The sequence below is a fragment of the Macrobrachium nipponense genome, chromosome 29 (genome assembly GCF_015104395.2).
Source record: "Macrobrachium nipponense isolate FS-2020 chromosome 29, ASM1510439v2, whole genome shotgun sequence".
Taxonomy (NCBI): domain Eukaryota; kingdom Metazoa; phylum Arthropoda; class Malacostraca; order Decapoda; family Palaemonidae; genus Macrobrachium; species Macrobrachium nipponense.
Window position 1 is genome coordinate 34,589,098 of NC_061092.1, and position 15,000 is coordinate 34,604,097.

Genomic DNA, 15,000 nt, shown 5'->3' on the forward strand with positions numbered 1-15,000 from the left:
ATCAGAAAATTAGTCTCACAAAGTTTCTGTTAAGTTGGGTTGATACTGTATATGAAATGAAATAGATTGTTTGTTTGTATGGTGTTTTTACATTGCATGGAACCAGTGGTTATTCATCAACGGGACCAACGGCTTTACGTGACTTCCGATCCACGTCGAGCGTGAACTTCTATCATCAGAAATACACATCTCTCACTCCTCAATGGAATGGCCAAGAATCGAACCCGCGACCACCGAGGTGAGAAGCAAACACCAAACCAACCACGCCACTGAGGCGCTACATAGAAATAGAGGATATGCCCACAACGAAACTGGAACAGCAGAGTGCAAGATCTTTCACATTTACTTTAAGGCACTGTTACCATATCCCGTTTATATTTTATATCATGTTGTCATTATAATCTCAAAAGGATGTTAGATTCAGATAGGATTACTGAGGTTGGACCTTTAAATCTTTTACCAACAATGATATCCAGTATATGTTCTTTTGAATTGGGAATTACAAAAACACTGAAATGGCAAATCAAAGAATGGATAGGCAGGATGAAGATTTGGAAATGAAATTGGCTGAAATTTCATACAAAGTAAGATAATACATAAGTCAAGTACAATCTATAGGGTGTTTCGAAATTAGAGTCCCCCCCTCTACAGCATAAACTAAAATTGATATGGACAAAAACAAAAGTAATTCAGAACAGGTATTTATTTAAGTTTACCTCTGAGTACTATTTAATATTTTGTATGGCCTCCATCTGCCTGTACCACAGCCTGCATTCTTGAGGGGTATGATTTCAACAAATTGCAAAAAAGCTGAGACTCAAACTCCATTTCCCTGAGCACTTCAGTCACCTCTCTTCGCAGGTCATCGAGGCTTGGTATACCATCATAGTTCACTGTGCATTCTTCAACACGATCCTTTAAGATACTACCAATGTTTTCACACACATTAAGGTCAGGGGAGCTACCTGGAAATTCACTTGACGAGAAGAAATTGACATACTGTTTCGAAGCAGCTCCTGTGTCTGAAGAGCCTTGAAACATGGTGCCTCATCATGCAAAAATGTGACATCTTCAACAGATAACACATTTTCAGGGTCTTTGAGGAAAGGAAATACTCCACCAGTAAGCACAGTGTCTCTGAAGTATTCACCATTCCATGACTCCTTTTTCTTTGATGATCCACATTAACCTTTAGGGTATGAAACAGAAAAATTCCCAAACTTTCAGGGAAATTTCACAACTTGGCAATAGAGCACATCATTGCTGATATCATCCAACTTTGCAGCGCAAATTATGTAATTTTTATGATTTGGCTTCCTGACTGTGTAAACGAAAAATCCATCTGATGTGGCAACATAGAGAAAGTCAGCTTCATCCCAATCTTTAAGAAATGAACCACAAAACCATGCACGGTCTTTTCTCTGTTGCTGAGTGATGTTGGACTTGTTGATAACATGAAATGGCTTGATGCCAGATTTTTTCAACTCATGATATACAGAACTATAACTTCTCTTCTTTCACATTTTTGTTTCTAGTTCAAGCGCCAATTTATGTAAAGACTTTCTTGGTCTACCCACTGCCTCACCTATGATGTCTTTTGACTCCTGAGAAAGAAATTCAGGCCTTCCAAGATTCTCATGCTTTTTGCAATGACAGTCATATGTATTTTTATTCCAGTTTCATTTAACAAAGGATTCATGTCTTTTAATGTATTTAGCTATCCAGGAATGTGAAATGAAGGATGCACCAGCATCCCTGGCTTCTTTGAAGGTAACCCGGATTCGGTCAATCCATCTGATTTCCTCTGAGTCATTAGCCATGGCTGTATCAAACTCCATCACTCAGTCTAAAAATGCAAGAAATGTAAAATGAAAAATAGCTTAATAGAAACTTAAGATAATGTACTTGGAGATAGGCTATAGCAGAAAACTTCATAACTTTCCATTTGTTCTATGGAGCGGGGGCGGAGGCTCTAATTTCGAAACACCAGTATATTGCTACATGAACTTGAGTCATGGTATAACAATGAAACTATATCTTAAGACTTTGTTGATTGGGTGATAAAATTTTAAGAGAATATTTAGAGTTGGATGACATGATAGTAAGAAATACCATAATGGATATTATGGAAATTTCACATGTAGAAGTGTTAATCATGAAAAGGACTTTGCACAACCCCTTACAGAACAGTACATAATAGTATCAGCTTGGTTCCTGTGGATACCAGAAGAATTAAAAGAACCAGATTGACAGGGTAAGAATTCTGAGAAGGGAGGCTGTAGATAAGTTGGGATTTGTGGTGCCTCCTTTGTAGTAGGTGCATGGAGGGGATGTTGATGAGAATGTTATCTACACAGGGGTTAAAATCAACAGCTAAAAGGGAAAATGTAGCAGTGTTTGTTGTGTTTTCTTGAAAAGCCAACTTAATGCTGCAAAACTATGTACAGACACCCCCTACTTCTCAACAAGTTACATTCTGGACGGCTGTTTATATGCTAAACTGTTTGTAAGTTGGTTGCTGTACTCTTCATGCCTATTAAAGTACAGTGTGATATAAAGTCAATATAGTACTGTACGTTTTTTCATTCTAAAACAAAATACACTGTACATACAGTATGTATGTACAAAATAGGTGCACAAACAAAATTTGAAAATACCGGTAGCAAAAGGGATGCTCTGAACACAGTTCTAATTTGTGATCCCGTTTGTTTGTATCTCTGATTGTTTGTAAGTTGAATGTTCATAAGTAGGATAGTGTATGTATACAGTTTTTTACATGAATTAAATATTATACATGCGTAGGGCCCCATGCGGACAAACACACCTCCATCTTACCTGGCCAGCTAATCTCCTCACATCAAACATCTCTGCACACCAAACGTGCTTATACAAGAAACACAACATACGTCATGCATCTTTTGTACATATATTTTCATTCATATATCGTTATGTGAAATGTATCATTATTACCATATGAATTACAATATCAGCATTTCAGCCATATGTACCACAGCTTCAGTCGTGCCTTGTATATCAATTTATATATGCATCTTTACATCCATTAACAAACACAAGTGATTGTATTGTGACCTCTGTTGTGTTCGCCTCGTGTCAGGCACTACTTTTCCACTCACAAGAAAAAATCAGTGAATAAATCAGTAAGTTTGTAAACGCAGCCTCATACTGACAACTTCACTACACTGGTGACCCCAGAGATGACCAGACCAGCCAACCCCAATGATGCCAACCTCTCCAGCAACAATATCGCTGCTGCCTCCATATGTCTACCTCCATTTACGCCCCAGAACCCAGAAGCCTGGTTCTTCAGGGCAGAGACAATCTTCTGATTGACAGCAAGCAAAGTAGACACCAATCTTGAATTCCTGCCAGACGACGTTTTCAGGCAAATTGCAAATTGCAGGATGGCTTGCAGAACTTCAAACCCCTGTCACCTACGAATTACTGAAGGACCAGCTAAGGTCATACTTCAGCATGCCATCCACCCAAAGAGCCAAAAATTCCTGAAGAATGTTCGGACAGCTATAAGAAACGAGCGGCCATCGCATGTCTACAAGCAGTTGCAGCGGGTCATAACGCCACCTGCCACAAATGGCCAACCTGAGTCAACCTTAGACCTTGTGAGAGAGGTGCTCCTCACAAAACTGCCCTGCCAAACAGTGATGGCTATGACCAATTCTTCTACCATGCCCATCTGTAATGATAGCTAGGAGAATATTAGTTAGGAATACTGTAAATATAAAAGAGAGAAAAAGAAATGAGGAAGAACCATCAATAGACAATTGAAAGACACAGAGAGAGAGAGAGAAGAGAAGAGAAGGAGAGAAGGAGGAGGAGGAAGAGAGAGAGAGAGAGAGAAGGAAGAGAAGAAGAGAGAGATTAATTGAAATAATAGAAAAAAATGAAAGTTGGGGGAGCAAGAGAAAAGAGAGAGAGAGAGAGAGTAACGATTAGGAAGTGTCATGAGTTTGTAGCCAAAACACTGGTGCCAAAATAATCTAGGCGCAACCATTACAAACTGTCTACCTGTCTCATCTGTGAAGTGACCTTTCAACTTTCGCCAGAACTAGAAGACTACCGGTGACGACACTAGTCCCACCAACAAAGGAGGGATTAAGTCAATTAATCCCACCCAAGGGACATCATAAGATAATCTTCAACCAACAACGATGGCTACAAGGCGGAACAGAAGCAATTGCCCGCCTACTGGTGGGCTGGACAATTTCCTTTGAAGAACCTTCGAGGAAGAGAAGATACAGAATAGCCGAGAGCCTTAGCGGAGTGAGGTTGAGAGCCTCATCAGTTGTGGGTTGTTAAGAAAATTCAAGAAAGGCTCATACTTCGACTTGTAGTCATACTACTTAACTTGTATATGCACTGTATTATTTTACTTGTGTTAATGAAGTAAGAAAACTGCACTGTCCTCCTGAGACTAACAACTAACAAAAAAGAAAGAAATAAAAAATAAAGCAACTATAAAGGAACTATAAAACTAAGTCAAATAAGAAGAAGCCACAAACGTTATTATAACAAACATTACAAAGATAACAGTAATAACTTCTTTACATCAGTAATGGGAACAGCAAACAATAAATAAATAAATAAAAAGTTCCTTACACATCAAAGAATTCCTAAAATTGGTTGTCACAGTGCATATAGCCTCCAAGACAGTGGAGCCCACCCAGCCACCAAAAGCAGCAGCAGCAGCAAGATGGTCCCAGTAGTCAACAGACACGGAATGCGACAGGAACCCAGAGGGACCGGCCGCCCCCATCCACAAACAGAATTTCCCCAAGCACTGACTTCCAAAAACCAACAATTAAAGCAGTACAAAAATTTCCAGGACTAATTAATTATCACAGATGTATCCCAAATATTGCTAGAATCATTGGTCAGAAGATTAAGCTAATGCATTTCTTTCAGCAAAACAAGCAAATACTTCTGCAACCACATTAATATTTCCTAAACCCCTCAGGTCCCTCACTTTGACGATGGAAACAAGTAACATGGCGATGGGTACCTTTGTTGCACGTATTCACACACAGTAGACACAGTCAGCAGGACAACATTGACACCTATCAGCAATACCAGAACACTCCTGCACCATCAAGTACATGAAGGATTCAGTAAACATCGTGGCAAATGCACTTTCGCGAAACTGTGTCAACACCATCCAGCTCAGGATAGCCTATCCCAAAATAGCATAGGCGCAAAGAGACAACGTGGATCTATAGCGTGTGCAGCGAGACCCCACCCTTACATGGAGCAACCTGTCAATTAACAATGGAGAGACGACCATCGCCCGCAAAACAAGTACTGGCCCTTGCCCCTACCTGCCAGAAAGCCTCAGAAGAATGGATTTCACCCTCGCCCACAACCTGTCCCAACTATTAGGCGGTCAACTGCTGAATTTTAGCAGAGTGGTACATCTGGTGGGGAATAAAAAAGGTCATAGAGATGTCAAAGTTGAAGTTGCAGAATAGTTACCTTGGGTCTTACTGGGCCTGAGAACATCACCACACATGGCATTCAACGCATCTCCCGCAGAAGCCCTGTACTGCCAAGCACTAAAATTACTGGCAGATCTTTCAGAATCAAACAAGCCCAACATCCCCATCCAACACCTATAAAATATTAGAACAAATAATGCTAGCCAAGACAACTTACCATATGGTCAGGAAAGTTTATGTCCCCACCCAACTGCAGAATGCAAAATATGCGTTCATATGAATAGACACACACAGAGGGCCCCCTCTCCCCAGCCTACTCGGGACCATACTTTTTCACCCAGAGAAGACATAAAGCCTACCAGATGACAGTGGACAGCAGAACTACATTGGTCTCCATCTACTGCCTAAAGCCAGCATACCTACCAAACACCGGCCTACAACCGAAGACCTCTCCAAGGGGAGGAGTCCTGTTGGGCCCAACGCAGACCCACACACCTCCATCTTACCTGCCCAGCTAATCTTCTCACTACAAGCATCTCTACACGCTAAATGACCATATACTACAAGAAACACATCATGCATCTTGTACATATATTTTGATTCATATTATCATGTTAAATGTATCATTATTACCACATGCATTACAATGTCAGCATTTCAACCATATGCCATAGCTTCAGTCGTGTCTTGTATACTATTAATTTGTGTGCATCTTCCATCCTTCAACAAACACACGATTGTATTGTCACCTCTGTTATGTTCGCCTCGTGTCAGACACATTTTCGCTCGCAAGGGTTATTGACCTGTCTGTTTGATGTCTGAAATCAGTAAGTTTGTAAATGCAGCTTCTTTTTCACGCCTTTGCTACAACTGAATTTAAATGCAAGAAAAAAAATGTGATAAAATATCGACAAACTTACCTGAAATATTCATTGTATGCTGTATCATCTTTTATCTAAATACTGAAGATACCTAGCCAAACTCTCGGCACTTGGGAAGTCAAGAACATTAATGTGAGATTTAGGAGGTAAAAGTGCCGTGTAATCTGCAAGACCATAAACCACTGGTACAACATTATACCTGAAAGTACAATATCATTCTCATTATCACTATTCAGAAGATACACCCTATTCATATAGAACAAGCCTACAGGGGCCATTGACCTGAAATTCAAGCTTCCAAAGAATATGGTGTTCATTTGAAAGAAGTTACAGAAGATAACAGGAAACACAGAAAGAGATAAGTTATTAGTAAAACTCTAATGTATAAGTTTAAGTAGTGTTCCTGTCTATCTTTGAAACTACACGATACATCTTTCAGGGGTTGTTGGGTTGACGGATTTAATGAAATAATACTGTTAACCACACACCAAAATGTTATAAATCTGAGTTCTTATTAAATACTTTCGACGAAAGCATACGTCATGATACATTTCTCGCAAATCTTGCAGAACACCTGAAAATTAATGAATGATCTTGTTATGGCTTGGAGGACCCAGTACTACAGAACACACCATTCCAGATAACTTTGGCAAATTATTTGAGATATTTGTTTCAGGAAGAATGCCGCCTACACTGGGACTTTAGATGTAGAAGGGAAAAAGAAATCCATTATGCTTAAAACTTAAGAAATTCCGCATGTGCAAAACTCCAAGTAACATACAATACAAAAGGGTTACTTTCCTCAATTTACCACAATCAGACCCAACATTGATATGTTTTCATTAATAAATGTTTGCACCTTAGAAATGGGAACAAAATGAAACTCCGTGCAATGACACGCCCACAACTTGTTCTTACGTGAGCACTAAGTAACATGTGCCCAAAAATAGATTTTGTTCAGCATTCAGGCATTTGCCCTTCAAGGAATAGGTCCAGAAAGATATTGCGTCAGTCACATGCATCATTAGAATACTCATTTGTCATCCAGACTAAATAATTTTCAGAACTATGTTAATATATGACATGACATACCGAATTACTGAAATTCAACAACCTGAAAAACAGTTCACGGTACATTAACTGTTTACAAGCTATGGGTGAGGTAATGTAACATCATTAACGTGAGTCCTCTACCAATGTGCCGCTTGAAAACTCCAGCTACCAAAGTGAGTAAAGTAAAAAAAGTAGAATTTAAGGCAAAGCCCAAAAGCTGGGACCTGTGAAGTCATTTAGCGCTGAAAGGGAAATTGACATTAAAAAGGTCTGAAAGGTGTAACAGGAGAAAAACCTCGCAGTTGCAATGTGAAGCAATTGTTAGGAGAGGGTGGAAAGAGGGAAGAAAGATAATATGAACGGAGGTACATCAAAAGGAATGAAAGGGGTTACAGCTAGGGGTCAAAGGGACGTTTCAAAGAACCTTAAGTAATGCCTACAGTGCGCTGCATGAGGTGCACTGACGGTACTAACCCCCTACGGAGAAGTGAGGGAAGTAATTATGTTATTAAATCTGAGTACATCTTCAGGGTGTAAAGAAGCTGATAAATTTGATGAATAACTGATTTATTCATCAAATTTGGCAGTGCAACTCTATGGTCATCGGCCTTAGAAATAAGTTTTTCCTTGTACTGAAAATCATTTTTTAAGGAAGATCCAATAAAAGGAAAATGTTGATCAATTTGACAGAAACACTCGCCCACTCCGTGTAATATGATGAGATTCTCTTCTTAGCTAAATTTACATAAAATTATTACTATTCATCCGTTCAGAGCGTCACTTAAAACAAATGTTCCACATTAATCAGAACTGCAATTAGTATACACTGACTCAGGCTCCCCGTGAGGGGACTGTGCCGTCAGTACACCTCACACAGTACACTTTAGGCATCACTTAAGGTTCTTTGCAGCGTCCCTTCAGCTCCTAGCTGCAACCCCTTTCATTCCTTTCAATGTACCTCCGTTCATATTCTTCCTTCCAGCTCACATTCAACCTTCTCCTATCGTTTGTCTTATTGTGCAACTGCTTTGAGGTTTTTCTCCTGTTATACCTTTCATACCTTTTACCTCTCGTTTTCCCTTTCATCGCTGAAAGACCTCACAGTTCCCAGTGCTTGGCCTTTCGTCTACAATTGTCTATTCTATTCTATTCCATTAACTCGGACATGCATAATAATTCTTGTAGTTAAAAGAATGCTGGGGGGGGGGGGGGTTTGTTGTATGACGTCACCAGTGTGAGCAGCCAAGTGAAATGAGCTGTGAAACAATGACAGTGACTTACCCCAAAACGTTAAATATTTTCTCGGTGGCATAATCTTTGCAGATGGAATTCTCGAAAGAAAAGTAGAATTTGTAATCCCGTTCGAGCATTTCGTAACAATTTTCACCCCTGGGGCATCTGTGCTGACCACAACCTCCGTAAACGTCAATCGGTATCCACTTCTTGAGCGTGTTCACCAACCTGCGGACACCACAAGATTTATCAGTGTAATTAAAAGATAAATGCTAAGGATGCACAGACTGAAGGTGTATCGAGTGTCTTCAGCCATGGAACATCCGTAATCGCATCTGCTCGATAGCTAAAAACGTCCGCATCTGTATCCGTATCCGTATTTGCGGCCAAGTAAATATTAGAGATGTTTTAGACATAAGCATATGCATCCGCAGAGCATCCACATAATTTTTAACATCCGTAATCACATCCGCTTTTGATAAGTAAGTCCGCATCTGTATCCACATCTGTATTTGTGACGAAGCAAATATTACAGATGTTTTGGATATGCGCATCTGCATCCGTAGAGCATCCGCATATCTCTATCCGCATCCGTATTTGTGGCAGAGTAAATATTAGTTTTGGTAGGGATGTATCTTCTAAATAATGAAAACAGTTGATTGACACTACAAGGAATCTAATCATTTTCTCTTAGAAAACCCTGACACTCATACATAACATATCACAATGAGGTTTTAATGATAAATTTTTCATCCTATGATGCATATCATCCTCATTGTGCAAGTCGAGCTAATAGAAAAGTAATGATCAACAACACCGAATGGGACAGGAAGTGTGACGCGTTAATTTGAAATTCATTTATGGTAACGAGTGTGTTACAAAGACAGTAACGACATTGTTTAAAATATAATAAGAATGGAATGCACAGCCAAGATTTTATACTGAAAAATGACGTGTAACCCATCATTATAAATGCAAATCGATACTATGATAAAAACGTTCACGGATGGTAACAGACGAAAAACTTAAAATACACTGAAACCCTTCTTTCAAAATTTCCAGTTATCCTCAAAATGTACAGTTATTAAATATTTGAAAAGACAACCATGTGATTTCTTGACTCACGTTGCTCTGCCAGATCTGGTATGGCAGTTAGAGACAAACCAGGCAGCCAACTTCGTCTTGCCAGAGGCATAATTCCTCCCAGTAGGTACAGGCCCAGGTGTTCGCAAGCGGTACACCCTGCCATACCTGCAAGTAACAAACAATCAACATGTAAAGACCACTGTAAGTCATCCATCATCTACAAGTGTATAACCAGCAAGTAAATGAGAATAATTTTCATCACTTATGCAGGCTTCATGTAATCATTAGTCACATAACATTTATTTTTCTCCTGTGAAAAGTGATTTACAGTATCAACTAAACAGGCAAGTGAGCTCTTTCTAAGACAGATGCTTGAAGCCGACAGTAGGAAGGTGCATTAGTCACACTGATATACGTAATGTGCGAATGTATCTCTAGGCATCTTCGACTCAAGTTCAAATTGGCTGAAGGGGTGAAACTTACCCTCTCATTTAACTGTCATTTGCATGAACGTATTTTTCAACACGAAGCAGTTTCCCTAAATTATCAAACCGCAAACCGTAGATGAACAACCTGCACTATAAACTTCCACGTTATTTCTTCATATACCTACACAGAACGCTCACTGTTAGTGCTTCAGATCCCAAGACACACTGTACTCTTCACTCTATCTTCCATACTATTTCTTGCTGCCTGGATGCTGAAGCCTTTTCTAATACCTCTTTCACACCACCTATCCAGTCCTTCCTAGTCCCCTTTGCCTCCTTCCTCCCAACACATCCGAATTGCACACCTTTTCACAAGCGTGTCACTCTCTAATCTCTTCACAAACCATCCTCAAACCCTGACCTATCATTTCACCTTTCCATTCCTTTTGACATTCCTTTGACAAACATCAATAATTATCACCCATTCAATTTTTCTTATCATACATATATGCTATAAACAATTCCTTTATAATTTAGCTTACACTTTTTTTCTTCCATTTACAATCACCATCTGCACTACATCCATGAGAGTTGCCTCACCAATTGCTTAATACATCTCAACGTTGGCCTTCACATACACCCCAAGTTTCCTCTCTAACTTTCCACACATCCTACTACCTTCCATGCTTCACCCTTCCTGTGAATTCCCTCTTCTCTCATTCTGTCATCATTCAAAATATTTACTTCCACATACCTACTATATCTTCCCTCTGAACAGCATTATTGCTTCTTCTTCCTGGTTCCCATTTACCCTCATAATCATCCTCTTGCCAACGTTTGCTCTAACTGTCTCATCTTATGAACATTTTCACTAGTATGCAGTTTCTCCTCACTAACCCCACTCACCACTGTATTATCTGCATCACCCATTCCACACTCCCATTCACATCCCATAGTCTTACACCACAGCTTTGAAACTACATCTACTATCATCTTGCCAAACTTCATCCATGATAATGTTAATTAGTCACACACATTCGTATATATATATGAATAATTACCACATCACCGTGATTCATATAAATCATTCCAGCTACAATGTCCTTTAATATCTAATTCACTCTACCTCGGAATTGATGTATTCTCATATATGTAAACCGAAAGGGAATTTTTTAGTTGATAATAAATTCGTCCCCTCATGGGATCGAACCACCGTCCAACGGACAGGGACGAAATCAGGACGACATTGACGTTAGCGATTCGGCTAACAAGTGTGGTAATAAGTTTATACCGATTCTGACCTTACAAATCACCGTCGAACTCGGTTATTTGTAATTAGAATCGATATCCAACCCCCTCTACCATGTTCAAATTTGCTAACATGGTAGAGGGGGTTGGATATTCTGAAATTGCGTTTAACTTGTGGTGATTTCAAACAGATCAAACTCAAGCAAACACATATATCGCATTGGATACAGTTCATGTTTGGGATATAATAGGTCGAAGGATATTTATATTTAGATTTGAGCAAGACTAACCTGACACGAGATGACTTATGTACGAATGAAATTTTCAGAAAACTGACATAAGATAGAGAGAGAGAGAAAGAGAGAGAGAGCACCAAACGTGTATCCTGAATCGAGGGAGACGTGTAGCCAACGTTCATGGGGAGGGGGGGGGGGTGACGCTTTTTGAAACTTAAAGAGAAAAAGAAAAAACAGGCATTTAACTTACGGAGTAGGAACATCAGAGTCTAGCCTATAAGTGAAGGTCCAGTTGAAGACGTTTGGAAAGTTTTTGAGATTGGTATACACATGCATCGGTGATTCTAGAAGCCAATATATGTATCTGGTATGTGGTGACCTGTCCACACACACAAAAAATGATTTTATCGGCACTTCCAATACATGAGCTTTTATTCAGATAAAAAGGATATCAAAGCTGCAATTCTATTATCGTATTTATGATAAGAAGATTAACTTTATTTAAAACCTCATAAAGGAGCACGTCCAATTATGAACAATATTTTACTCCGACAGATTACCTTGTACTTAGGTTATACAACTTCCATCAATTCTGCGCCCAACAACAGATGGCTACATGAAGCAAGTGTTGTTCAAGTATTACCGCCAACGGAAGGAAAGGGTAACATGACACAAGAGTGTTCTCCAAATGCAACATTGTTGATAATGACTGATATTTATTGGGGGTTATCATGAACTCAGTGACAATGAATGAAAGTTTTTCTATTCTCTGCTAAAAATTAATAAAATTAAAAGGATCAAATTTAACTGACGTGCGTTTTATATATTGCTCATAATGACTGATTGGAAAAGCGAAATAAATGTATTATTTCTATTATACTATCGATAACGACCGACTAAAGATGGTCACATGAACCGAAAGCGCTATTCAATAAACTCTGTTAATGACTGACTGGAAGTGACTGAACTCCTACCTCTTGGAAGGGAAGGACTGATCACCGGACCTGACGTGCCAGACAACTGCATCCACCTCCTCCAGCGAAAACAGGCTGCGGTTTGCCGTCGTGAAGCAAGTGCTGATTCGACACCCGGACTTGACGAAAGGATCCCGACCAAAACCAAAGCCTTGTGATTTGTCACCGAAGAACTGTTTTCGGGGGAGAGCATACAACACTGATGCTTAGTCACAAGAGTCTACAAGTGTTTCTTAACCAGGGCTGCAATCACCTGCCGTGGGTCTTGAAATTAATTTTAGGGGGGGATGGAAATGCAGTACAAATGAAAAATATAAACAGCCTCAATATCTAATAATAATAATAATAATAATAATAATAATAATAATAATAATAATAATAATAATAATAATAATAAATTATTATTATTATTTTATCTTTGTAGCAAACATAATCTCAGTAACCAGATGTCAAGGGGTACTGGACAGTGAAGCCTTACTAAAGGGGTGCTGGACCAAGCTATGAAGCTTACTAAATGGGGTGCTGGAACCATGGAGCCTAATTACATGGTGTGTTGACTGTGGGGCCTCACTACAAGGATTGCTGGACTGTGGAGCCTTACTACAGGGGGTGCTGGGTCAGCAAAGGTTAAGAAACATTGGTCTACACGATAACAGCTAACGTGCGAGAGAAGACTTTCGATGTGAGACAAAAATAAATGTCAAGCTCAAGTATGGATTCAAAACCAAATCAAGCAAGGGAAGAAGATAATTCTACGCAAATTATATCAGACATGTGTTCCAAACAAGACACCGTTTCAGAAGCAAACTTTTTAATCCAACAGACAAAAAGAATATTACATACGTAGTTTGGACACATTAATAGTGAATAAAACGTTTCTTAGAAAACTGAATGAGTCAACTCACATCATTCCAAAAGAGTATCTTCTTGAGAGGTGGATTCCCATCAGCTGCCTCTTCAGAGCTGCTTTCATTCAATTTCTCGAAGGGCAAAAAAGAATCACCAATTCCTCTAAGAGGGACCAAATGACTCTCAAGTGCATTTGGTATTGTCGAAATGGAAGTGTCTGTTGCATTCCAGTTCAGAAGTCCTCCAGGAAGCCACTCAAAGGAAAGCCACGAGACATTCCTAGTAGCATTATCTCTGTGGTAAAATGAAACTTCTCTTATTACTTTCTTCTTCACTACTGTTTTCATGCTGCTAGAAAAATGGCCTAAGGTAGGTTCATAGTGATCAAAGTTTCAAGGGCAAAATAAGTTTTATGCTCTTCGACATAACTAAAAATATTTGAAATGAAACTGCACGTTCTCCTCCAAAAATTAATTCTTATTTATACTACATGGTTCAGAAGAAATCATTTTGAACAAAACGATCTGTTTAATGTTTCAAGTTTCAATTTCTTACTTTTGCTACTCAACCTGCAAATAATGGCCGACTGTCTCAAACTATAGAAAGTACTTTCCGGAAGACACAGTCATCACCAATACAAATTACGAAAGGGTTTCTAAGAACCTATCTCTGTCATTATGATAAAAAGGCTGCTTGTAACTTACGAAAAGAAAGTTCTCGATAAAATGTAGTTCCCTCTGCTTTCACGCATGTAGACTAAAACATATATGAACACCGCAGTCACCACGAGGAGGAAAACTTTCTGTGGGACAGAACAGGTTTATTGAACTAGAATGATTCACTTATTCTTTTTTAATCAATAAATATGTTAGTTAGACTTTTTTGTATTCATTAATCAACAGAATATTAAAAATAAAGTTATAATTTAAAAAAAATTTCATCCACTAGTGGGACATAAGTTGTTCCTGGAAAGTGGAGCCTGGGAGATAAAAGATCGGCAAACACTGAGGTAGGAACTATCTAAAGATCAATGCATCGTCATTGAGGTCCCTTGTGTGGACTCTAACATTAGTTATTTTAGTTATTAGCACCAATAATGTCGAAATTGACTTCGGCACTGACCATCGAGTTAGAACTGATTTACCCAGGAATTTGTCTAATTTATGCTTAAATGTGTGTATGGGTTGCTTCATTAGAGTAGACACAAAACTAAATAGGCTAACGGCCGTGCAAACAAATCATTGCCGAGCAATTTCCGCAGGTTATGATGTAAAGCAGCCGAAATTGAAGGGTAAAAGTTTCTGGCTTTAATGAACATCTTGGAAGATTTAGGAATGAGCCCACATTGTTTTTTTAGGTGCACGGACATTTACAGCATTCCTGAGCCTGTTGGATGCCACTATAAGCTCCACTGCCATGAAAATGATTAGCCTGGTGCTCCCTCTTGTCTATCCACATAGACATAGCTAGATTGATACGGTAACAATACTAGGGAGCAATAACCTGTAATCGGTATAATCAGCACCACCCATAGCATGCAAATC

The 15,000-nt window shown here is 39.1% G+C and overlaps 1 pseudogene; it reads right to left on the reverse strand.

The window, feature by feature from the left end:
• Positions 1-15,000, reverse strand: part of LOC135206231 (alpha-(1,3)-fucosyltransferase C-like) — a 37,442-nt pseudogene that overhangs the window by 6,298 nt on the left and 16,144 nt on the right.